This window comes from Giraffa tippelskirchi, chromosome X (genome assembly GCF_054371585.1).
Source record: "Giraffa tippelskirchi isolate mGirTip1 chromosome X, T2T-mGirTip1v1.2.pri, whole genome shotgun sequence".
Taxonomy (NCBI): domain Eukaryota; kingdom Metazoa; phylum Chordata; class Mammalia; order Artiodactyla; family Giraffidae; genus Giraffa; species Giraffa tippelskirchi.
Window position 1 is genome coordinate 134,283,446 of NC_137289.1, and position 24,096 is coordinate 134,307,541.

The 24,096-nt window shown below is 38.8% G+C and overlaps 1 long non-coding RNA gene across 1 annotated transcript in view; it reads left to right on the forward strand.

The window, feature by feature from the left end:
- LOC145537167 (uncharacterized) overlaps window positions 1-24,096 on the forward strand; it is a 966,757-nt gene that overhangs the window by 291,250 nt on the left and 651,411 nt on the right. Inside the window, exon 3 of the long non-coding RNA XR_014076245.1 lies at window positions 846-941. This is a non-coding gene — a long non-coding RNA (uncharacterized LOC145537167). The remainder of the gene's footprint in view (window positions 1-845; window positions 942-24,096) is intronic.

The window sequence follows — 24,096 nt, forward strand, 5'->3', positions numbered from 1 at the left end:
TAAATTGAACTGGTTATTAACACTTTCTGTGCCTGGTGCATATGAATTGTTCTGCAGTACCTTTGTCTCTGAGATCTGTATTTCCTACATCCTGTTTCCTCCTCTGTTCTGGTTTACACCTTCCATTTTGGTACAATACTTATTTCAGTAGCTAAATGAAAAAAAGATGCTTAGAGATAAATTTTCAAGATCTTGCACACCTGAAAAAGGTTTTATTTGGTTTGAAGTTTGCTTGAGGTAGGGCTATAGGTTGGATATCATGTTCCCCAAAGTTTTGGAGGCATTACTCCATTGCCTTCTAGCTTCTTGTGTTGATGTTAAAAGGTTAAAAGTGGTCTGATTTCTGATCCTCTGTATGGGACCTGGTTACCACCCCCCCACCCTTCCTCTAGAAGAATATTCACTTTCTCCCAGTGTTCCTTTCCTTGGCTGAACCATGGGACTTGTGAGATCTTAGTTCCCCACGTAGGGACCAGGGATTGAACCTGGGCCCTCAGCAGTGAAAGCATGGAGTCCTATCCATTGGACCATCAGGAAATTCTGTCTCCTGATGTTCTTAAATTCCACTGTAATGTTCCTTTGATGAGGGCCTGGTTTAATCTATTGTGTTGGTATTTGGTGAGTCCTTTCAATCTGAAAATCCATCTGGAAAAGTTCTCCTGAGTTTAAGTTTTCTTTCTAGAACTGTATTATGGTTAGTCATGTTGTATGTTGAAACTCTGGGCTTGATTTACTTTTCTTCTGTCATTCTTCATTTCTGTCTTTTGCTTTACATTTGGAAAATTTTTCTCAATTTTATCTTCCAAGTTTTTAATCTAGCTTTTCATTTCATTGTCATTCTGCAGAGATGAACCATCCAGTCTCCTGACTGGAGCATTAAACTCTGGCTGCTGACGTTCTAGAGTTGCTAATGGGGAGGAGATCAGTGGTTTCAACATTCCGTAAGTGAATTTTCCTTTAATTACCGTATTTCCTGTATACTACTTGTACCTTCCACTGTGCCTGGTATTCTTTGTGTGGTCCAACAAGTTCCATCTCCATGCTTATGTACTGTGCTCTGTGCTTTAGGAGTCTGACCTCTGTGGATATCATAAGTTGGGATGAGATTTGACCAGTGGGAGGGAAGTGACTATATTTCCATATTAAAGGGCATAGAGTGGCCCTTGTGTACAACCACTGGTCTTCCTGGATTCTAGGTAATTGATCTCTTCAGCCACCTCATGCTCTTGCTAGCCCAGGTACTTCTCCATACCATGGGTGTTAGTTTCCCTTTCTTGACTGGAACATAAAAGAGACACTTAGAGTCATGTGTAAAGTGAACATACAGATATAGTCTACATGGAAATAATGAGATATATGAACATAGAACTTGCAAAATATGTTAGCAAGTTTTTGGAGATGACTATTCATAAATAAGAATTTATTTCTTTATGTAGAATTCATCACAGAAAACACTAACTTATTTTAAGTGCATTTAAAATAAGATTTCTCTCATTGAAATTTAGTATATTCACAACTTTATACAGTATATCAAATGATTAAAGCAGGGAGAAACTGAGAACAAAGAAGATTAACAGCAGTGGGAAAAGTAAAGGGGAAAATTTTCAAATTTTTTGTGAGGGCTAGCAGAATTTGAATACTGCTATAGAAGAATTTTTGCTGTGTAATGACTGTACGTCTATCATTTTGGTTTAGAAATTACACTCTTGAATCCTTAGCCCAAATAAGTGATTTTAGGTGCGTGAAAATGGATTGATGAAAATGCGGTTTTATACGTCTAGGCCATGCCTAAAATCTAATAGGGCAAGCACTGGAAAAACACAGCTTCTTTTACTTTTAAGGCTCTTCGATTTGTCATTACCAATTAAGGGCTGTCAGGATTGGCTCTCCTGGTCAGGCAGATTATCCCAAGAACTATCTCATTACTGGGAGATGCTCACATGAGCTGAGAATCTGTTTTATTCCTATGGACACATCAGCTTTGCTTTCAGTGGGACTATTGGACTCTACGCTGTATCACTAACAAGCTATGATGTCTTCAATAACATTTCTCAGAAGCTGCATGTCAATTGAGTCTTAGAAAAAGGAATTTTTAAAGGAAAAGTGTAGCTTAAACATAATTTCTTTGTCTGCCAGGGATATTATCATTTCTTAATCATTGCATGAACAACATTTTATATAGTGATTAAATTCAAACTAACTACAAGGTTCAGTCTCTTTAAAAACTGGATATCAAAGCAATTATCCTCTTGAGTAAAAGGTGTTAATAGGAAAAATCTCTAAAACTATTGGCATAGGAGAAACACAGTGGCAGCTTAATTTAGAAATTTCACTGATGATATTCTCAATGTCTACTAAAACCTTGGCACCCAAGATATGATCTGCACACCAGTAGCTTGAGCATCACCTGGGAAATTGTTAGAAATTCACTTTCAGGACCCGTCCTGCAATTATGGAATCAGAATGTGAATTTTGAACAAAACCCTTGGGGGGTTTCTGTGCAGGTTAAAATTTGAGAAGCATGAGATTAAAGTGTAGTTTCATGGTCATTGAAACTCTATTGACATCTTCGCAATGGCACCCCACTCCAGTACTCTTGCCTGGAAAATCCCATGACGGAGGAGCCTGGTAGGCTGCCGTCCATGGGGTCGCTAAGAGTCAGAAACGACTGAGCAGCTTCACTTTCACTTTTCACTTTCATGCATTGGAGAAGGAAATGGCAACCCACTCCAGTGTTCTTGCCTGGATAATCCCAGAGACGGTAGAGCCTGGTGGGCTGCAGTCTATGGGGTTGCACAGAGTCAGACACGACTGAAGCGACTTCGCAGCAGCAGCAGCAGCTCTGGCTCAAGAAGAGCATATTTTCCAATGGTAGCCATGCTTTCAAAAATGGTATCTCACAAACTTTTTTCTTGCCTTTAATCCAAGGGTTACATGGCTAATTTTTAATTAAACTATTAATAAAGATGCACTAAGAAGGCATTATATGCTATCCTGGTAGATGATGATAGACTTTTGAAAATATATAATTAAAATTCTTACAGGAACAACCTTCTTTTTTTTTAAATTTATTTATTTTAATTGGAGGCTAATTACTTTACTTATTGTAGTGGTTTTTGCCATACATTGACATGAATCAGCCATGGGTGTACGTGTGTTCCCCATCCTGAACCTCCCTCCCTACCCATCCCATCCCTCACGGTCATCCCAGTGCATCAGCCCTGAGCACCCTGTCTCATGCATCACACCTGGAGTGGTGATCTATTTTACATATGATAATATACAGGTTTCAGTGCTATTCTCTTAAATCATCGCACCCTTGCCTTCTGCCACAGAGTCCAAAAGACTGTTTTTTTACATCTGTGTCTCTTTTGCTGTCTTGCATATAGGGTCATCATTACCATCTTTCTAAATTCCATATATATATATATTAATATACTATATTGGTGTTTTTCTTTCTGACTTACTTCACTCTGTAGAATAGGCTCCAGTTTCATCCACCTCATTATAACTGATTCAAATATATTCTTTTTAATTGCTGAGTAATATTCCATTGTATATATGTACCACTGCTTTCTTATCCATTCATCTGCCAATGGACAGGTAGGTTGCTTCCATGTCCTGGCTATTATAAACAGTGCTGCGATGAACATTGGGGTACATGTGTCTCTTTCAATTCTGGTTTCCTCAGTGTGTATGCCCAGCAGTGGGATTGCTGGGTCGTATGGCAGTTCTATTCCCAGTTTTTTAAGGAATCTCCACACTGTTCTCCATAGTGACTGTACTAGTTTGCATTCCCACCAACAGTGTAAGAGTGTTCCCTTTTCTCTGCACCCTCTCCAGCATTTATTGTTTGTAGACTTTCGGATAGCAGCCATTCTGACGGGCGTGAGATGGTACCTCACTGTGGTTTTGATTTGCATTTCTCTGATAATGAGTGATGTTGAGCATCTTTTCATGTGTTTGTTAGCCATCTGTATGTTTTCTTTGGAGAAATGTCTGTTTAGTTCTTTGGCCCATTTTTTGATTGGGTCGTTTATTTTTCTGGAATTGAGCTGCATGAGCTGCTTGTATATTTTTGAGATTAATTTTTTGTCCGTTGCTTTGTTTGCTATGATTTTCTCCCATTCTGAAGGCTGTGTTTTCACCTTGCTTATAGTTTCCTTTGTTGTGCAAAAGCTTTTAATTTTAATTAGGTCCCATTTGTTTATTTTTGCTTTTATTTCCAGTATTCTGGGAGGTGGGTCATAGAGGATCCTGCTGTGGTTTATGTTGAGAGTGTTTTGCCTATGTTTTGCTCTACGAGTTTTATAGTTTCTTTAATCCATTTTGAGTTTATTTTTGTGTATGGTGTTAAAAAGTGTTCTAGTTTCATTCTTTTACAAGTGATTGACCAGTTTTCCCAGCAGCACTTGTTAAAGAGATAGCCACAGCAATCAGAGAAGAAAAAGAAATAAATGGAATCCAGATTGGAAAAGAAGAAGTAAAAATCACATTGTTTGCAGATGACATGATCCTCTACATAGAAAACCCTAAAGACTCCACCAGAAAATTACTAGAGCTGATCAATGAGTATAGTAAAGTTGCAGGATATATGATTAACACACAGAAATCCCTTGCATTCCTTTACACTAACAATGAGAAAAAAGATAAATTAAAGAAACAGTTCTGTTCACCATTGTGATGTAAAGAGTAAAATACTTAGGAATAAATCTACCTAAAGGAGCAAAAGACCTATATATAGAAGACTATAAAACACTGATGAAAGAAATCAAAGATGACACAAAGAGATGGAGAAGAATACCATGTTCATGGATTGGAAGAATCAATATAGTGAAAATGAGTATACTACCCAAAGCAATCTATAGATTCATTGCAATCCCTATCAAGCTACCAATGGTATTTGTCAGAGAACTAGAACAAATAATTTCACAGTTTGTATGGAAATACAAAAAACCTCGAATAGCCAAAGCAATCTTGAGAAGGAAGAATGGAACTGGAGGAATCAACCTGCCTGACTACAGGCTATACTACAAAGCTAGTCATCAGGATAGTATGGTACTGACACAAAGACAGAAATATAGATCAATGGAACAAAATAGAAAGCCCAAAGATAAATCCACGCACCTATGGATACTTTAACTTTGACAAAGGAACAACTTTCTAAATGGGAAAAGTTCCTCCCTACCCTCTCAGATCAGTACTTCCATGTTTTATTTGTAATACTGAGTTTCTCCAGAAGGCACAGGGCATCACATTTAGGGGCTGAGAGATTCAAATAAAATGTTTCTCTTTTCCCAAGTCTCAAATATGAATTGTTTTGCATAATTAATCTAATTTATGTTGCACTTAAAAACAGCTGCTAACACCTTTTAAATGTGCTGTAGAAAGATTAATGGGGGATTTTTTAAAAGATTAGTTTTTCCTTAGCATGTTTTTCCTTTATTTGTAATCCCCGATTTCCTTAAATTAGCTAGAGAAGTATAACCCTCTAAGAAGCAAAGTTCCCTATAGCTTGAACTTCCTGTGTTTCCCCTTTTGCTTCAATAAACCTGTATTGGTTATCCACTGTCTACCATGTGTGAGAATGCGTAGACTGAATCTCCACCCTAGAACTCACAGTCTCATGGGGAAGAAGATCAGAAACACCATTATGAATGATTGTAAAAGAGGTAACTGCTTTTGGCATCTCATTAATATGTGATTTATGGTACAAATATGCACAAACATTGGCTTGTGTTTTCAGAGAAGGTGGTTGAATGAGTCTAAGTTGAGCCAAGCCTAATATTGGCAGTTTTTATGAAACTGAACTTTGTCCAAAATGTAACTTGATGGACAGGATTAGAATGAAATGACCTTTGCTAGCATCATAGAACAAAAATAAATTGCCTCCTGCACGAATCTGAATGATTAGCATTAAAAGTCACCCTTTGCCCTGAACAGCTGTAATATTTGCTGCAGTAGAGATAGGAGGGCATTTGTGGGATAATGATAATAGTAACAGCTAACATTTATAGTTTACAAAAATACCTTCATACTTATGATCTTGTTTAATTTTTGCAACAACCCCATGAGGTAGGTGTTATTTGCCTTTCCTAGTTGAAAACAAATTGTCAAAGTATGTTGCAGAGCCTTGATCAGACACCATGTCTTTAAAACTCCAAGATGAATTTTCTTTCTTGTAGACCTAGAGCTTTCAGATCTCAATAGAAGTCTCTCTTCATTCTGGAACTTGGGTAGAAACTTCTCCCCTGACTGGGGGGAGCTTCATTGGTAAATATTTCTGAAAGGCAAGCATTGAAAGTTGTTTTTTTTTTCCTCTAAAACAGAAACTCATTTCTGCTGCCAATCCTGTCTGCCTTCTGTGTTGTTTGTCTCTGGTAACCAGAACAATGGGGTGTTTGAATCAGTTCAGTTCAGTCATTCAGTTGTGTCCGACTCCTTGAGACCCTATGAATCGCAGCACGCCAGGCCTCCCTGTCCATCACCAACTCCCAGAGTTTACCCGAACTCATGTCCATTGAGTCAGTGATGCCATCCAGCCATCTCATCCTCTGTCGTCCCCTTCTCCTCCTGCCCCAATCCTTCCCAGCATCAGGGTCTTTTCCAATGAGTCAACTCTTTGCATGAGGTGGCCAAAGTACTGGAGTTTCAGCTTCAACATCAGTCCTTCCAATGAACACCTAGGACTGATCTCCTTTAGGATGGACTGGCTGGATCTCCTTGAAGTCCAAGGGACTCTCAAGAGTCTTCTCCAACACCGAAGTTCAAAAGCATCAATTCTTCAGCGCTCAGCTTTCTTCACAGTCCAACTCTCACATCCATACATGACCACTGGAAAAACCATAGCCTTGACTAGATGGACTTTTGTTGACAAAGTAATGTCTCTGCTTTTAAATATGCTATCTAGGTTGGTCATAACTTTCCTTCCAAAGAGTAAGCGTCTTTTAATTACATGGCTACAATCACCATCTGCAGTGATTTGGAGCCCAAAAACACAAAGTCTGACACTGTTTCCACTGTTTCCCCATCTATTTGCCATGAAGTGATGGGACCAGATGCCATGATGCTAGATTTCTGAATGTTGAGCTTTAGCCAGATTTTTCACTCTCCTCTTTCACTTTCATCAAGAGGCTTTTTAGTTCCTCTTCACTTTCTGCCATAAGGGTGGTGTCATCTGCATGTCTGAGGTTACTGATAATTCTCCTGGCAACCTTGATTCCAGCTTGTGCTTCCTCCACCCCAGCGTTTCTCATGGTGTACTCTGCATATAAGTTAAATAAGCAGGTTGACAGTATACAACCTTGACATACTCCTTTTCCTATTTGGAACCAGTCTGTTGTTCCATGTCCAGTTCTAACTGTTGCTTCCTGACCTGCATACAGGTTTCTCAAGAGGCAGGTCAGGTGGTCTGGTATTCCCATCTCTTTCAGAATTTTCCACAGTTTCTTGTGATCCACACAGTCAAAGGCTTTGGCATAGTCAGTAAAGCAGAAATAGATGTTTCTCTGGAACTCTCTTGCTTTTTCGATGATCCAGCGGATGTTGACAATTTGATCTCTGGTTCCTCTGCCTTTTCTAAAATCAGCTTGAACATCTGCAAGTTCATGGTTCATGTATTGCTGAAGCCTGGCTTGGAAAATTTTGAGCATTACTTTACTAGCGTGTGAGATGAGTGCAATTGTGCAGTAGGTTGAGCATTCTTTGGCTTTGCCTTTCTTTGGGATTGGAGTGAAAATTGACCTTAATAGTGGTGGATAAAGGCAGAGTGGTATTGAAAATAACTGCAAAGTTTTTAACTTGAGCCTGGGTGAATTATAGACTTTGTAAGGGAGATGAAGATGGTATAGAGAGTTGGGTTTGGTGCCCAGACCAAACCATAATACTGCAAAATCATGGAATTAGAGCTAATTTAGGTAGTGCTTGTCATCAGGAATCTTGAGTAAGTGGCTTTCCTGGAGCTGAGAGTCTTGGGTTATGGTTGGGTGTGGTCCATCTCAGTTGGAAGAGGACCTGTGTGCCTGGAACATAAGCACAGTTGGATAGACTGACAAGGGTCAAGGAAGATATCAGCTTTATTCTATCTAATGTTTCAGTTAACATTCTAATCAATTAATGGGATTGGAAGGTAAATCAGAAAACCAAAGCAGAGGCCCAGTCAAATGGCCTTGGCTAACATGTCATGGTCAGGCACATGTAGGGATCCTATTTTTAGGCAGGACCCAGGGCAATGTATGTGTTCCAAATGGAAAATTCCTACCCGATGTGTCAGGCTTACGGTAAAAAATACCTTGCTTTTAATGTTTTTAATGTTAGGTAAGAATTTTTGAGACACTCTGACCTCATTTAGGACTGACTCAATCATTAGGCCTAAGTCTATCAGGTTTGGGCAAGGAAGGTGTAATTTGTTCTACTCAATATGAATGGATTACCATACATGTCAATAGCATTTGTATTATGTATCAACTCACTAGAAATATTGTCCACTGGCAAAAATCAAATTCATTAGATTGAGTATAAAATTATGTGATGATATTTGTAGTAGACAGATAATGGTTACTTAGAGATGTCCAGGTCCTAATCTCCAGAATCTGTGAATATGTTACCTTACATGGCAGAAGGGACTTTTGAAGATGTGATTAAGACAAGGAGATTGTCCTGAATTATCTAGGTGGGCTGAATCTGATCACGTGAGTCCTTAAAATCAGAGGACCCCCTCACTACACGTGGGTATAGTCAGAAAGAAAAATGGAAGCAGGAGAAGGACTCAGTGAAGTTTGCTCATTCTGAGATGTGGAGATCTATGTTTAAGGGATTGCATTGTGCCAAGAATCATCATCAGCTAGGAAACAGATCCTCTAGAAAGTAACACACGTCTGCCAAGGGCTTCATTTTAGTCTGATGAGACTCATGTTGGACTTCTGACCTACAGAATAGTAAGATAATAAATTTGTATTGTTTTAGGCCATTGTGTTTGTGGTAATTTGTTATGGCAGCAGTAGAAACCTAGTACAGACACACTGTATAATTTGTGCATTTTATAGAATTTTAAACCACTCATAGACCAGGATTTCTACATTTTGTTCAGTGATATATAATAAGTGCTTATAATAATGCCTAGGAAATAATAAGACACTCATATAGTCGAATTATTTATTGGTCATTCCAACAAATATGTTTATTGAGTACATGTGAACACATGATTCTGTGCTAGATGTTGTATCAACTGTAAAGATATAGAGACATTCTTTTCATAAAATCTGAGTCAAGAAGCTTAGATCAGTCTTCAGTAATAACAGGGATCAGAAAACTCTTGCCTGGAGGCCAAATCTGGCCCACTATCTCTTTCTGTAAATGAATATTTTTTTAAAACAACTATGCTCACTAGTTTACATAGTGACTATGGGTGCTTTTTTAAAAAATAATTTCTATTTATTTACTTTTGTCTCTGCTGAGTCTTCATTGCTGTGTGGGCTTTTCTCTAGTTTTGGCAAGAGGACTCTACTCTTCATTGTGGTGCATGAGGTTCTCATTGCAATGACTTCCTGTTGTAGGGTGGGGCTTCAGTAGTTGTGGCTCCAGGGCTGTAGAGCACAGACTTAATAGTTGTGGTGTACAGACTTGCTCCACGGCATGTGGGATCTTCCCGAAACAGGGATCGAACCCCTGTCTCCTGCATTGGCAGGCAAATTCTTTAACACTGAGCCATCAGGGAAGCCCTATGGCTGCTTCTGTGACAAAACCACAGAGGTGAATAACAGCAAGAGAGACCATGTGACCCACAGAGCCAAAAATGTTTATTCTCTGGCCTTTTATAGAAAAAAAATTATCAAACACTGAATTGGAACCCTGTCTTTCCAACTTGCAGTGTCCCTTGGGGAAAATATATAATTTCGTCAAGCTTCCCTTTTGTCTTTGCAAAATTTAGATGGTAGTACTTTTCTCATAGGATGGTTGTGAGAATTAAATGTTGGATGAGGATTAGATGCTGTCTTCCAGTAGAGAAGAATTCAATAAATGATGTTTTTCTTTTTGCTTCTACTTCTGATCCTTCTATTATCACCATCAGTACCATAATCAAGTTGAAGAATAAAGGTGTTCTCAAAAAGTAAAGATACCATATTTATTCATTAAAACTCAAATCTACTTTGCTACTTGGAATTTGTTATGATTTCAGTTCAGTTCAGTCGCTCAGTCGTGTCCGACTCTTTGCGACCCCATGAATCGCAGCACGCCAGGTCTCCCTGTCCATCACCAACTCCCAGAGTCTACCCAAACCCATGTCCATCGAGTCGGTGATGCCATCCAGCCATCTCATCCTCGGTCATCTCCTTCTCCACCTGCCCCCAATCCTTCCCAGCATTAGGGTCTTTTCCAATGAGTCAACTCTTCGTATGAGGTGGCCAAAATATTGGAGTTTCAGCTTCAACATCAGTCCTTCCAAAGAACACCCAGGACTGATCTCCTTTAGGATGGATTGATTGGATCTTCTTGCAGTCCAAGGGACTTGAAAGAGTCTTCTCCAACACCACCGTTCAGAAGCATCAATTCTTCGGCACTCAGCTTTCTTCACCGTCCAACTCTCACGTCCATACATGACTACTGGAAAAACCATAGCCTTGACTAGACGGACCTTTGTTGGCAGAGTAATGTCTCTGCTTTTAAATATGCTATCTAGGTTGGTCATAACTTTCCTTCCAAGGAGTAAACATCTTTTAATTTCATATTATGATTTAGGATCTACTATTTAGCTGCTAGCTTTGCAGCTAGTTTTATCTGTATCTGCTATTCCATCCTGATTAATATCAGGGTAGATCATTATTTTCTCAGTCAAATTTTAAATTTCTTATTAGTCTTTAAGACAGCATATAAAGGTTCTATTGTTTTGTATAAGTTTTTCATCACATTTACTGTTGAGCCTTGACGTCTCTGTGTGTGGGTTAGTATATAGATTTGTGTAATAAGTGTGGTAGATGATATTTTCAAAGATGGCCTCAGCTCTATCTCCTATCTCATGTTCTCTTTTGCAATGTGATCTTGCCACTCCACCAACAGGTAGACTTTATTTTCCCTCTATTTGAGTCTGGTATATCCCTCTAACTTGTTTGGAATGAAACACAACTGAAGTGATATTGTGTAACATCCAAGGATGAACTTTAAGAGATCTGTAGATTCCTCATTAACCTTTGGGAATGTTCCTACTTAAAACCCATATGCCATATTGTGAAAAAGCCCAAGTAGCTCTGTGGAGAATCCTGTCTGGAGGAGAAGTAAATCATCCAGCTGAAAGTGCTGGCTTTACAACCATCTGGCAGGTGGTCATGTGATTTCAGCGATTTTTAGCTCTCATGTGTCTCAGCCAACATCATCTGAAGCAAAAGAAATGCCTGGTCAGTTCACAGAATCATGCACTATAAGAAGTTGTTTTTGTAAGCCACCTAATGTTGGGATGCTTGCTACGCACCACTAGATAGTTGAAATACCCAGTTCATGTGACAGATAATTTATTTCTTCAGGATCTCTAACTGCCCATGGTCATCTGTAACTGTTCAGTTCATTTCAGTTCAGATGCTCAGTCGTGTCCGACTCTTTGCGACCCCATGGACTACAGCACGCCAGGCCTCCCTGTCTATCACCAACTCGTGGAGTTCACTCCAACTCATGTCCATTGAGTCAGTGATGCCATCCAACCATCTCATCTGTCGTCCCCTTCTCCTCCCACTTTCAATCTTTCCCAGCATCAGGGTCTTATCCAATGAGTCAGTTGTTCTCATGAGGTGGCCAAAGTATTGGAGTTTCAGCTTCAACATCAGTCCTTCCAATGAACATTCAGGACTGATTTCCTTTAGGATGGACTGGTTGGATCTCCTTGCAGTCCAAGGGACTCTCAAGAGTCCTCTCCAACACCACAGTTTAAAAGCATCAATTCTTTGATGCTCAGCTTTCTTTGTAGGCCAACTCTCACATCCGCACATGACTACTGGAAAAACCACAGCCTTGACTAGACGGACCTTTGTTGGCAAAGTAATGTCTCTGCTTTTTAATATGCTGCCTATGTTGGTCATAACTTTTCTTTCAAGGAGTAAGCGTCTTTTTATTTCATGGCTGCAATCACCATCTGCAGTGATTTTGGAGCCCCCAAAATAAACTGTGACTGTAGAGTTCTATAATTTCAAATGAGGACTAGCAATACAGGTATTAAGCCACCATTTGGGCTCATCTTTGAAAGTTTAAAGATCTCTTTGAATAGGAGGAAAGGATGAAGAGGGGTGAAGAGAAATAAACAGGTTTCTAATACTGGAAAAGAGAGTATTTAGAAAATTGTCTAAATAAAAGGAAAATGGCCTTATCCTGATGTTAAAGGCTCCATAATTTTGTAGTGTATTACCTTCACCTTCATATCCTCACAAGTTACCTTTTACTTTCTTACTAGCACTTCTTCACCTCTGTGGTTTCTTCTGCTTAAAGGGACTTTCTACTCTTGAATTATTTGATGAATACCTAGTTATTGAATGAAGGCCAGTTCAAAGGCCATCTCCCCAGAAAGACATCACTGGTGTCTCAGCCAAAAATTCCGTATATGCCTAAATATGAGATAATATCCAAATAAATTAGTGAGTGAATGGAATAAAAAAATATTGACTTACTTGAAATATATAAACTTGGGGCATGTAGATTGATGTCTACTGATAATATCAAATATATGAGTTCCATGTGCATATTTAAAACCACATTATACAAAATCTCAATTATTTTACAAATACTGCTTTGTTCTACCCTAACATTTGTTAAAAATTTTTGTTCAAACTCTGCATCTACTCCTTAAGTATCACTGTTTTATGATCACTGTGGTTAGTCCTTTTCGTTCTCTAACATCGTTTTCCAGAAGATACCATCTTCTCTACTTCTTGTGTTGCTCAAGCTCACTTCATGTGGTGCTGCTACTGGAAAATAACCCAAACTGCAAAAATCCATGTCTGTGGGATGAGAACAGTGTTTTATTTCTTTATTTTCCATTCTTTCCTTTAGGCCCAGGAAAGTGATTTCCACAGATTAACCATATATTATTATTTGGAAATGTAAGGTCACACGTCCTAGGAAGAATTACTGAATGTAGGTCAAATGTATTTGCTTCTTTAAGAAACTTTTTAGCTGAAATTAACTGACATTTATCTAAAACTTTTGTTTTCAACTCTAGATTCATCCTTGAGTCACCAGAAAAGCATTAAAAACTACAAGTGGGGATTCTAGTGGGCTTTTCCATAATATTATAATTTATTTTCTCTGGGATGGAACCCAAAATTTCATTTTTGAAAGGTCTCAAGATGACTCAAATGTGCATCCAGAGTTGAGAACTGCTGATCTAACCCACTAGCATTGCTAGAGTAGTGGTTCTTAAACTGAGGTCCTCAGGTCAGCAACAACAGCATCACCGGGGTATTTGTTAGAAATGCAAGTTCTTGAGCTCCACCCTAGACACACTAAATTAGAAACTCCAGGGGTGAAGCTCAGCATTCTGGACTTTAACAGGCCCTCCAGGTGATACATTTAAGTGGAAACCTACTGATCTGGCTCATACGTCTTCCTTGAATAGTCATTTCTTCAAATGAAATTAATTGACACAACAATATTTAGTGTAACAAATTTATAAGGAATCTAATGTGAAGAGATCTCTTCAAGAAAATTAGAGATACCAAGGGAACATTTCATGCAAAGATGGGCTCAATAAAGGGCAGAAATGGTATGGACCTAACAGAAGCAGAAGATATTTAGAAGAGGTGGCAAGAATACACAGAAGAACTGTACAAAAAAGATCTTCATGACCCATATAATCACAATGGTGTGATCACTCACCTAGAGCCAGACATCCTGGGATGTGAAGTCAAGTGGGCCTTAGGAAACATTACTACGAACAAAGCTAGTGGAGGTGATGGAATTCCAGTTGAGCTATTTCAAATCCTGAAAGATGACACTGTGAAAGTGATGCACTCAATATGCCAGCAAATCTGGAAAACTCAGCAGTGGCCACAGGAATGGGAAAGGTCAGTTTTCATTCCAATCCCAAAGAAATGCAATGCCAAACAATGCTCAAACTACCGCACAATTGCACTCATCTCAGATGCTGATAAAGTAATGCTCAAAATTCTCCAAACCAGGATTCAACAGTACCTGAACCATGAACTTCCAGGTGTTCAAGCTGGTTTTAGAAAAGGCAGAGGAACCAGAGATCAAATTGCCAACATCCGCTGGATCATCAAAAAAGCAAGAGAGTTCCAGAAAGACATCTGTTTCTGCTTTATTGACTATGCCAAAGCCTTTGACTGTGTGGATCGCAATAAACTGTGGAAAATTCTGAAAGAGATGGGCATACCAGACCACCTGACCTGCCTCTTGAGAAACCTGTATGCAGGTCAGGAAGCAACCGTTAGAACTGGACATGGAACAACTGATTGGTTGCAAATAGGAAAAGGAGTACATCAAGGCTCTATATTTTCATCCTGCTTATTTAACTTATATGCAGAGTACATCATGAGAAATGCTGGGCTGGAGGAAGCACAAGCTGGAATGAAGATTGCCTGGAGAAATATCAATAACCTCAGATATGCAGATGACACCACCCTTATGGCAGAAAGTGAAGAGGAACTAAAGAGCCTCTTGATGAAAGTGAAAGAAGAGAGTGAAAATGTTGGCTTAAAGTTCAACATTCAGAAAACTGAAGATCATGGCATCCAGTCCCATCACTTCCTGGGAAATAGATGGGGAAACAGTGGAAACAGTGGCAGATTTTATTTTTCTGGGCTCCAAAATCACTGCAGATGGTGACTGCAGCCATGGAATTAAAAGACACTTAATCCTTGGAAGAAAAGTTATGACCAACCTAGACAGCATATTAAAAAGCAGAGACATTATTTTTCCAACAAAGGTCCATCTAGTCAAAGCTATGGTTTTCCAGTAGTCATGTGTGTATGTGAGAGTTGGACTATAACTAAAGCTGAGCACCAAAAAATTGTTGCTTTTGAACTGTGGTGTTGGAGAGGACTCTTGAGAGTCCCTTGGAGGACTGTAAGGGCATCCAGCCAGTCCATCCTAAAGGAAATCAGTCCTGAATGTTCATTGGAAGGACTGATGTTGAAGCTGAAACTCCAGTACTTTGGCCACCTGATGTGAAGAACTGACTCATTGGAAAAGAACCTGATGCTGGGAAAGATTGAAGGCAGGAGGAGAAGGGGATGACAAAGGATGAGATGGTTGGAAGGCATCACTGACTCAATGGACATGAGTTTGAGTGAACTCCAGGAGTTGGTGATGGACACAGAGGCCTGGCGTGCTGTAGTACATGGGGTCGCAGAGAGTTGGACATGACTGAGCAACTGAACTGAACTGACTGAATGTGAAGAGAGGTAATTTGTGGAAAAAATGACTTGTGTAATATGTAAGAATAGATAGTAACCTCTTCTATGTGATTTCAGTCTTGTATTTTCACTGTGTATCTATTAACCAATGGGCAATGTGTTGGTCAAGTTGTTCTTTTTTGAGGACTGGCCCGCTCTGTCCATTTTCAAAAGGCAAGCATGTACTTTCTACTCAGAGGTACCCAGTATCTCTGAGAACATATGGATGCATGCCTATAAAACACAAGTACTTTGACCCTACATTCTCATATCATTCGTTTTTAAAAACAGCTTTAGGATGATGCCATTCACCAACACATTTTAGGTAGGGACACCTAAAGCATAAACCTCCATTACAGTGATAATCTTAGGATTCAGCCACATGTGGCTTCTTCAGTTGTACAGATAAAATTACAATATTTAATGTTACCTTAAGGCTTTAATTCGGAGAAGGCAATGGCACCCCACTCCAGTACTCTTGTCTGGAAAATCCCATGGATGGAGGAATCTGGTAGGCTACAGTCCATGGGGTCGCTAAGAGTTAGACACGACTGAGCAATTTCACTTTCACTTTTCACTTTCATGCACTGGAGAAGGAAATGGCAACCCACTCCAGTGTTCTTGCCTGGAGAATCCCAGGGACGGGGGAGCCTAGTGGGCTGCCGTCTATGGGGTCGCACAGAGTTGGACACGACTGAAGTGACTTAGCAGCAGCAGCAGCAAGGCCTTAATTTAGGAATTGTAAACTTTTGGTTTCCATGGTGGATAAGGCATCAGTAATTACTTTAAAATACCCTTGAGTTTCCCTCTGTTCATTTATCTCCCATATCTATACTTCATGTTTTCTTTCATTGACATCCTTTTTCTTCTAGGAATTGACTTCTGAGATTAATAAATCCCTAAAATCAGAGAAAAATGAAAATCTGTCTCCTTGAGAACAGGAGCACATAATTTTTTAGGAGAGAAGTGAAAAGATGCAGTTATTGTTTTGTAAAGCCAGCAGCAACTTATGCTGGCCATAAAGAAGAGTTGGTGTGATGCTTTATGGAGCTGAAAGTTTTGTCTTTGCTTTCCTTTTTCACTTAGAAAGTGCATTCATCTGTTCTTTGAACACCACCAGAATTTTTATAAGCATGAAAAACATAGCCAAAAACTATCAAACCCTTAATTGCGGTTGAAACAAGCTGTAGGAAAGACAAGATGAATGATGTATACAATGAACATTCGTTGCTCTGTAACATTAGTAGAAGAGAACAAACACCTTGAGATGTCACCAATTTTGATCAAATCTTTCCTTGGGGAGTGCATACAGGAGCAGTACCATGAGTTTGCATGAGGTGTGAATTGAATTCCTTAAAAAGGACAGTGGGAATCTAGGCTGTAGTTCTCTGCTTGTTTATAACACAACAGACTGCTTAAACAGCATCCCGATCTGCTTCTAGTTGACTTCCAGTGCCCTAAAGATGGGAATGTTAAAGATTACATTCCCAATTTTCTTGAAATTGGTGTTTCTTATGTGATCTAGCTTCTGCCAAAGGAATTTATATTTATACACACACAGGAGATCAGGAAGGCAAAAGCAAGTACCACATGGCACGGCCCAGCAATTCTTTTGATAGGTGTGGTGACGAAGTCATTTGGCTCTTCTGAGGCACGTGTGTAGAAGTTGCAATGTCCAGTCCTAGCTTCATTGGTGTCAAATAGAGAGCAGTAGCCAAAACCTCTAGGATTCGTCCTGGGATACTCCTGTGATGTGATTGGAATTTCTTTTGCTGGGATGGCTATTGGCTGTGTGTCATCCAAACTCATTTGCTCAAGTCCTTCCCAAACTTCTTAAAACCTCTGGCATCTGCAGGTTAGAAGGAAAATTTAGCACCCAGGACACCTTTCTAAGAAGGATTCTATGAAGAAAAGGCATATAGTGAACATGAATATAAATATTTTGAAAAGATGAAAGTGCATTTTCCATATACTTCTCTACCTCACCCTAAACTCCATATGCCGTCGCCCTCTGCTCTTGTCTGTGGATCTGTCTCTAGTGCTCGTGTCTTACATCCACAAGCTACTTGAAGTCCGTTAAGTAGCATCTGGGCTCTGCCTTCTACTATCTATGTGATCTTTGGCTCGTCATCAGCCCTCCTGAGCCCACATTATAATACTTCACTTTCCCTATTCATATCTACATACAATTATGTTGTTTCTGTTAAATGAATCAGTTAAAACACATAGAAAATTAATTTTTTTAGTTGCCCTGCTCTATCAAAACAGAGTTCACTCAACCATCTTGCACATCTGTGTGTCCACACATGCATGTGTGCACACAGACACATAAACACACATGTCTGACTGTGTTGGGTTCCTTGATTGTCTGTTGAGGCTGATGTAAATTGTGTTTGAAACCTGTAACTTGGAAGTACTTGCTGACCCCCAGTCCCCTTATCATATCCATCACTGGTTTCAGGAAAAGCCAATATCACTTTGAGTATTTGTTTACCACAGAGGCTCTTAAAAAGGAGCCAATGAAGGAATGATGAGAAGACCAGAGGAGAAGCAAGGAATCTGATAGAGGCGTGATCTCTGTGTGTGTTAATGTGTGTGTATGCACATATGTGTGAAAGATGCTTCAGTCTCCTTTGATTTGATGGCACATCAGGATAATTCATATTAAGATACCCATTAAAAAATTTATTTGTCCATGCTGGGCCTTAGCTGTGGCATGTGAACTCTTAATTGTGGCATGTGGAATCTAGTTCCCTGACCAGGGATCAAACCTGGGCCCCTGCATTGGGAGTGTGGAGTCTTAGCCGGTGGACCACCAAGGAAGTCTCTGCATTTATCTGAGCTGATTCATTATATATGAATTCATATGAATATGTGTGGGGAAGTTATGGTGTTTTACAGTGTCAAAATAGAAGGAACTTTTAAAAATAAAGCAGATATTATTTATTCCTAAAGTGTTTTCAGAAAGGCAAGAGGAAGGTTTTATCTCATTATCAGTGATTTTAAAGCAGAGTTGAAATATAATTGCAAAGGGACAGGAATCCACAGTATACTGCTGGAGAGTCAGCCATCTACAGAGACTATGGTGACTATGCAGGGAGGTCTTTTATCAGTCTAGATTTTTAAAAATCATTTCCAAAATTAAAGTGGATTATAGAAGAAACAATAACCATAATTACATATTGTTAGTTTTTTTTTTTTTATTTTAAGGATCATGGTACTAAAAGCATAGCAAGTAGGATGAAAATGACTAAGAGGCAAGTAAACAAAAAGATATCTAAGGAATAAGGGATACCGAGCTGCTTTAGATGAATGAATCTATTTTCATAACTAGATGAATTACCTACAAAGATATAGGAACAGGTGTTTGTATATGATAAAAATATATGAAACCTTTCTGAGAATTTTGTAAAAACTGTGTCTAACAGTCTCCAGTCACAGAATGCATAAGCTACCAATGACTATAAAACTAATTCTTGCTTGTTGAAATTGCCAAATAGATTGTTAATAGATTGCTATTGAGCACTTAGTAAACAAAATAATGATTACTAAGAGATAGCATAGGTTCCTTAACACTAAGAAATGGCAAATTCATCTTTGCACTTTTTAGTTTGAATTGTAAGTGGAAAGATAAGGAAAAAAGTCCATAGACATAATATATTTTGATTTAATTAATATATTTAAAAATATTTTATGACATCTATTTATAGAGAAAAATGGAGAAATGTAGATTGGGTGATATTCAGCAAAATGGATTTACAGTTTATAAAATCATTTCAGCTCCTCCCTCCACCCCATGCACAGTCCTTATTTCAAAACAAATAAAATGTGTAATATCTCTGCTCTTGGTCTTGTCCCACTCAACATTTTAATGATATGTATAATGACACAGAAGGCATACTTATCAAATTTGCAGATGACATAAAGCTTGGAGCAATAGCTAATACACTGAGTAACTGAATCTTAATTCAAAACAATCTTGACAGGCTGGAACTCTGGCCAAAGCTAACAAGATGAAGTTTAATAGATATAAATGTTAAGTCCTGTGTTTAGTTTCAAAAAAACCCAACTGTTCAAATACTGGATGAGAGGAAATTTGGCTTAGAAGCCATTTCTGTGGGGGGAAACGTAAGTTATTTTTTGGCCTATGATCTCAATATGAGCCTCCAACTTCCATTGATAGAAGCCAATTGATTGAAAAAGTATTTGTTATATCCCCACTAAGTGCCAACTACATTCATTATATTATTTAACTCTTATATTAGTATATCTCCAAGATAGTTATACTTATTCCTAGTTTACAGATAAAAAAACAAATTAATTTGTTCATCTGTAATCTGCTACTAAATGTTAGAACTGCAATTCAAATTTACCTCTCCTATTGCCAGGTTCAGCATAGACCTCCTGGATCATAATCAGAATTTGCGTTTTAACTGGATCCTGAGGGGAAATGTCTGCACAGTAAAACTTGAGAAGCACACCTGCCTCAGGTTAGCATTATAGAGACAAAAAAGTAACATTGTTTGGGAAGAAGGCTGGCTGGTTGGCTAGTGGCTTGAGTGGACCTCATGGGATGGCATTTTTATTTTATCACATTTGTAAGTAACCGTGTCTGCACTGGTTAGATAATACCTGAGAAGTCCTCCTAATTTCCGTATGCCAGATTTTAAGATGGAGTGCTAATAAACTGGCAGGTCCAGGAGACAGAATTAAGTAATGAGAGATTTTAGAAACCGATCCGAAGAAGAAATGAAGAAATCATGAATGTACAACTTTGAGAGGCATCTTAGATAAGGTAGGATCATTTTGTTTTTCAAGTATTTTGGGGCAGTGTCTTTAGGGGAAAAGAATGTTAACATTTCAGTGATTCATCTTTTCCATTTTTTGTTTCATCAAATATTTATTGAGCACCTCCTGTGTACATGGCATTGAAATATGCCTATCATTAAAATGTGAAGTAAGATAAGACCAAGAGCAGATATATTCTATTTTTTATTTGTTAAAATAAAGAAAGAAGGACTGCACATGGGTGTTGGTAAGGAGCTAGGCATTAAGATTCCCGTTGTGGGAACTTCCCTGGTGATTCAGCGGTTAAGACTCTGAGGTTTCACTTGCAGGGGGTGCAGGTTCGATCCCTGGTTGGGGAACTAAGATCCTTCATGTCATACAGTGCAGCCAAAATAAATAAATAAAAGATTACTATTTGTGATTAAGAAAAAGAAAGTGGCTGTCCTAAAGGAGGTAACGATACAATGATAATATGGTACATAGTTCACTAAATGTACAGATAATATTCATTAAGTAAATGTTTGCCAATATTATTTCAGAAACTTTTAAGTAATCTACAGATAATAGCCTTGAGGGAAGCTACTTTAGTTTGAAAGCATCAAGTGGTCAGGAAAGGCGTTTGAGCTAAAGTCTGAGTGACAACATGGCCCCAGCCATACGACGAGCTAATGGAAGAGCATTCCAGGTAAAAGAAAGAGTAGATGCAAAGACTCTGAGGAAGGAGTGAGCCAGGTATGGTTTAGGATGGTATGAAATGGGGACCATGAGGATAAAAAGGCCAGATGTCCAAAGGTAGATTGTGATTCACGTGTTTTGGAGGACCTTCCTGCTAATGGCAACATACAGCAATGAAAGGGAGAGTGAGCCCCTCATTACATATACATTGCCATGCAGGCCGGATGACTCATCAGGGAAGATACAGAGAAGAATTTTACAAGTAAGACATTGGAGGGGATGTTCTCCAAGTCTTAACCATCCTAAAAATCACATAGGATGGTAAAGAAGTATTTTTGTTCCTTATCGCTATAGCTCTTCCTAGAAAAGAAAACAAATTGCTATTTTAAATATTTATTTTTCATTTTTATTTATTTATTTGGCTGCAGTGGTTCTTAGTTGTGGTACATGGGATCTTTAGTTGAGGCATGCAAACTCTTAGTTGTGACATATGGGGTCTTGTTCTCTGACCAGGGATTGAACCCAGGCCTCCTGCATTGGGAGCACAGTCTTAGCCACTGGATCACCAGGGAAGTCCCCCAAAGTTATTTTAAAATGTCTTTATTTTTATCTTTATTAGTAGTATTTCTCTCTCTCCCCCCATGCCCTCTCATAATTACAAGTATAAATCAACCCCAGGGTAAATTGTGGCTGCAATTAAAATGGTATATTAGCTTAATCACAAATAAATAGCCCCTCTGATGTTATCTCAAGATGGAATGTATGTGATTATGGCTAGAGTACCTTTTCTCTTCTGTGCCACTCTAAGCTATGGTGGCAGGCTGAAAAGTAACTGATTGGTTACCATGGTTCCAAATGGAGGCAATGTAGCATGTAATTATTGCATACAGCTATCATTAGGAAATTTTGTACGGCATTTTGATGTAATTCAATAAATAATTTGAGTCATAGCTCTAGAAGGAGGTGCAACTGCTTAAAGGGTAATGTTTTAGGGAAAATTACATAAACTATTTGTGTATAGCTGTGAGGGGCGCTGAGGAGTAAAATTTGCTACTGGTTCTACTTGCTTTGCTCCTATCGCAAGAAAAATTGAATAAAGGAGGTTTCGGGTCTGCCTTGATAGGTAAAGTAGTGTTGATTCAGGTAAAAAATGAAGTAAAACCCTTCATTTGGTTTTTAGCATGGTATTTAGTGCATCTTATTTCCCTGGGTTTGTACTTTAACAATGAAATAAAAACGTATGCTTTGTGAAACATATAATAAAGAAGAGAGAGAGAGACTTTTAAACCAGGCTCCCATCTCCTCCCTCCCTACAGATTCCAGAGCAAGTTTCCCCAATTTGTCACCGAGTGCTAACTAATTAAGGAGTTGTCACTTTCCTGGCCTTCTCTCAGTGCTATGCTCACTACAGCATATAAATGTGGGTGTGAGGGTAATCCTTCATTATATATTCAAGGGAACTGCCAAGTGTTTCCATTTGTATTGTTATCATTTGAAGATAAATCATTCCAATTTATTTTAATAAAAGGCAAACAGACATGTATCTGTGTTAATCTGCTTTATGCCTTTGATAACCTGCACTCTTAATCGATTTTCCCAATCACTTGCTTTCTGTATTACTGTGTGAGAAAGCCAAAGGCTTTACTAAGTCACAAATTAGTACCAGCACAGGGAAATGGAGAAAGACTGATGCACAATTGTTGGTAACCTTTTTACAGTGTGTCCTTCTGTTATATTTGTAATTCATCAGTAGCAATCTGGGATACTTGTGGGAATGTTCTCATGGCTTCCCCATCTCCTGAGTTCTTCTCAAGCATATGTATGACATTATGTGCTCTTTGTTATTCAAGATGATGTTTTAGGTGGGGTACAGAGAAGGACAAGGACGGAGTATTATACTCAGTTCCTTCTCAAGTCTACTTGGGGGAAATGAGAAGCACACACAATATAGGCAGCATATCAGTAGAAACACATTAGACATTGTGTAGCTAATGTGTACACATTGTGTACAATGTGTAGCTAAGCTGGGTTTAACACCTTCTCTCAGTTTATCTACAGTCCTAATTCACCTCTCTGGACCTCTGTTCTCTTAAATGTCAAATGGGAATACTCAAAGCTGGCTAAGAGTGTACATGCAAGGATCCATCTTATAAAATATTAAATTGGCCAGAAAGTTCGTTCTGGTTTTTCCATATACTCTTACTGAAAAACCCAAATGAATTTTTTGGCCAATCCAATAGTATGTAAACTTTATAAATACTGTACTTGGCATGTGGAGGGTATTCAATGGAATACAACAAAAATAATGACGTTTGCATGATTTACAGAGATACTGAGCATTACACAGTTGGGTGGGAAAAGGAATTGGAGTGATTGGGGAAGACATGGATGAAGTAGGATTTAAACTTAGACTTGAACAGGTAGGCATGATTCCAAGGTGTAGAAGCAAGGGAAGTATTTTAGGTGAAGGAAATATGTAACTATCTTTCCAGTTGATTTTTTTTCCTCTCAATTTGACCTTCTTTAAATCTCAATTGATAGAATTGAACTGTTTTATTTTTAATCTATGTTTGTATTTTCTTATCTGCATGGTCATGTTCAGATTTTTTAATGTGAATTTTCTCTAACATTGATTTTATTTATTTATTTGGCTGTGATGGGTCTTTTTTGGGGGTTCCCAGGTGGTGCTAGTGGTAAAGAACCTGCCTGCCCATGCAGGAGATGTAAGAGATGCAGGTTCAATCTCTGGATCGAGGTCTTCTTTGGGCCGCGCAGGCTTTCTCTAGTTTCAGCGAGTGGGAGCTACTCTTCATTGTGGTGCACAGGTTTCTCACTCCAGTGGCTTCTCTTGTTGTGGGGCACAGGCTCTAGGCACGTGGGCTTCAGTAGTTGTAGAACTCGGGCTCAGTAGTTATGGTATGTGGGCTTAGTTGCTACTCAGCATGAGGAATGTTCCCAGATCAGAGATCGAAGCCACGTCTCCTGCATTGCAAGGTGGATTTCCAACCACTGGACCACCAGGCAAGTTCCAGATTTTGTTACTTTCTTGTTATTTTTTTTAAAAATTGGTGAATATATTCACTGTTTCCCAGCAAGTATTGGGTGAAAATATGCTATGGCGCCATCCCTGGGACTGCCAAGAAAGCAATCACAACAGGCCAAATGGAAGCAAAATTTGGAAAGTGGAAGTCTTCTGCAACAGGGTTTCTTTGGCCCATTCTGGTCCTAGGGTTCCCTTTCC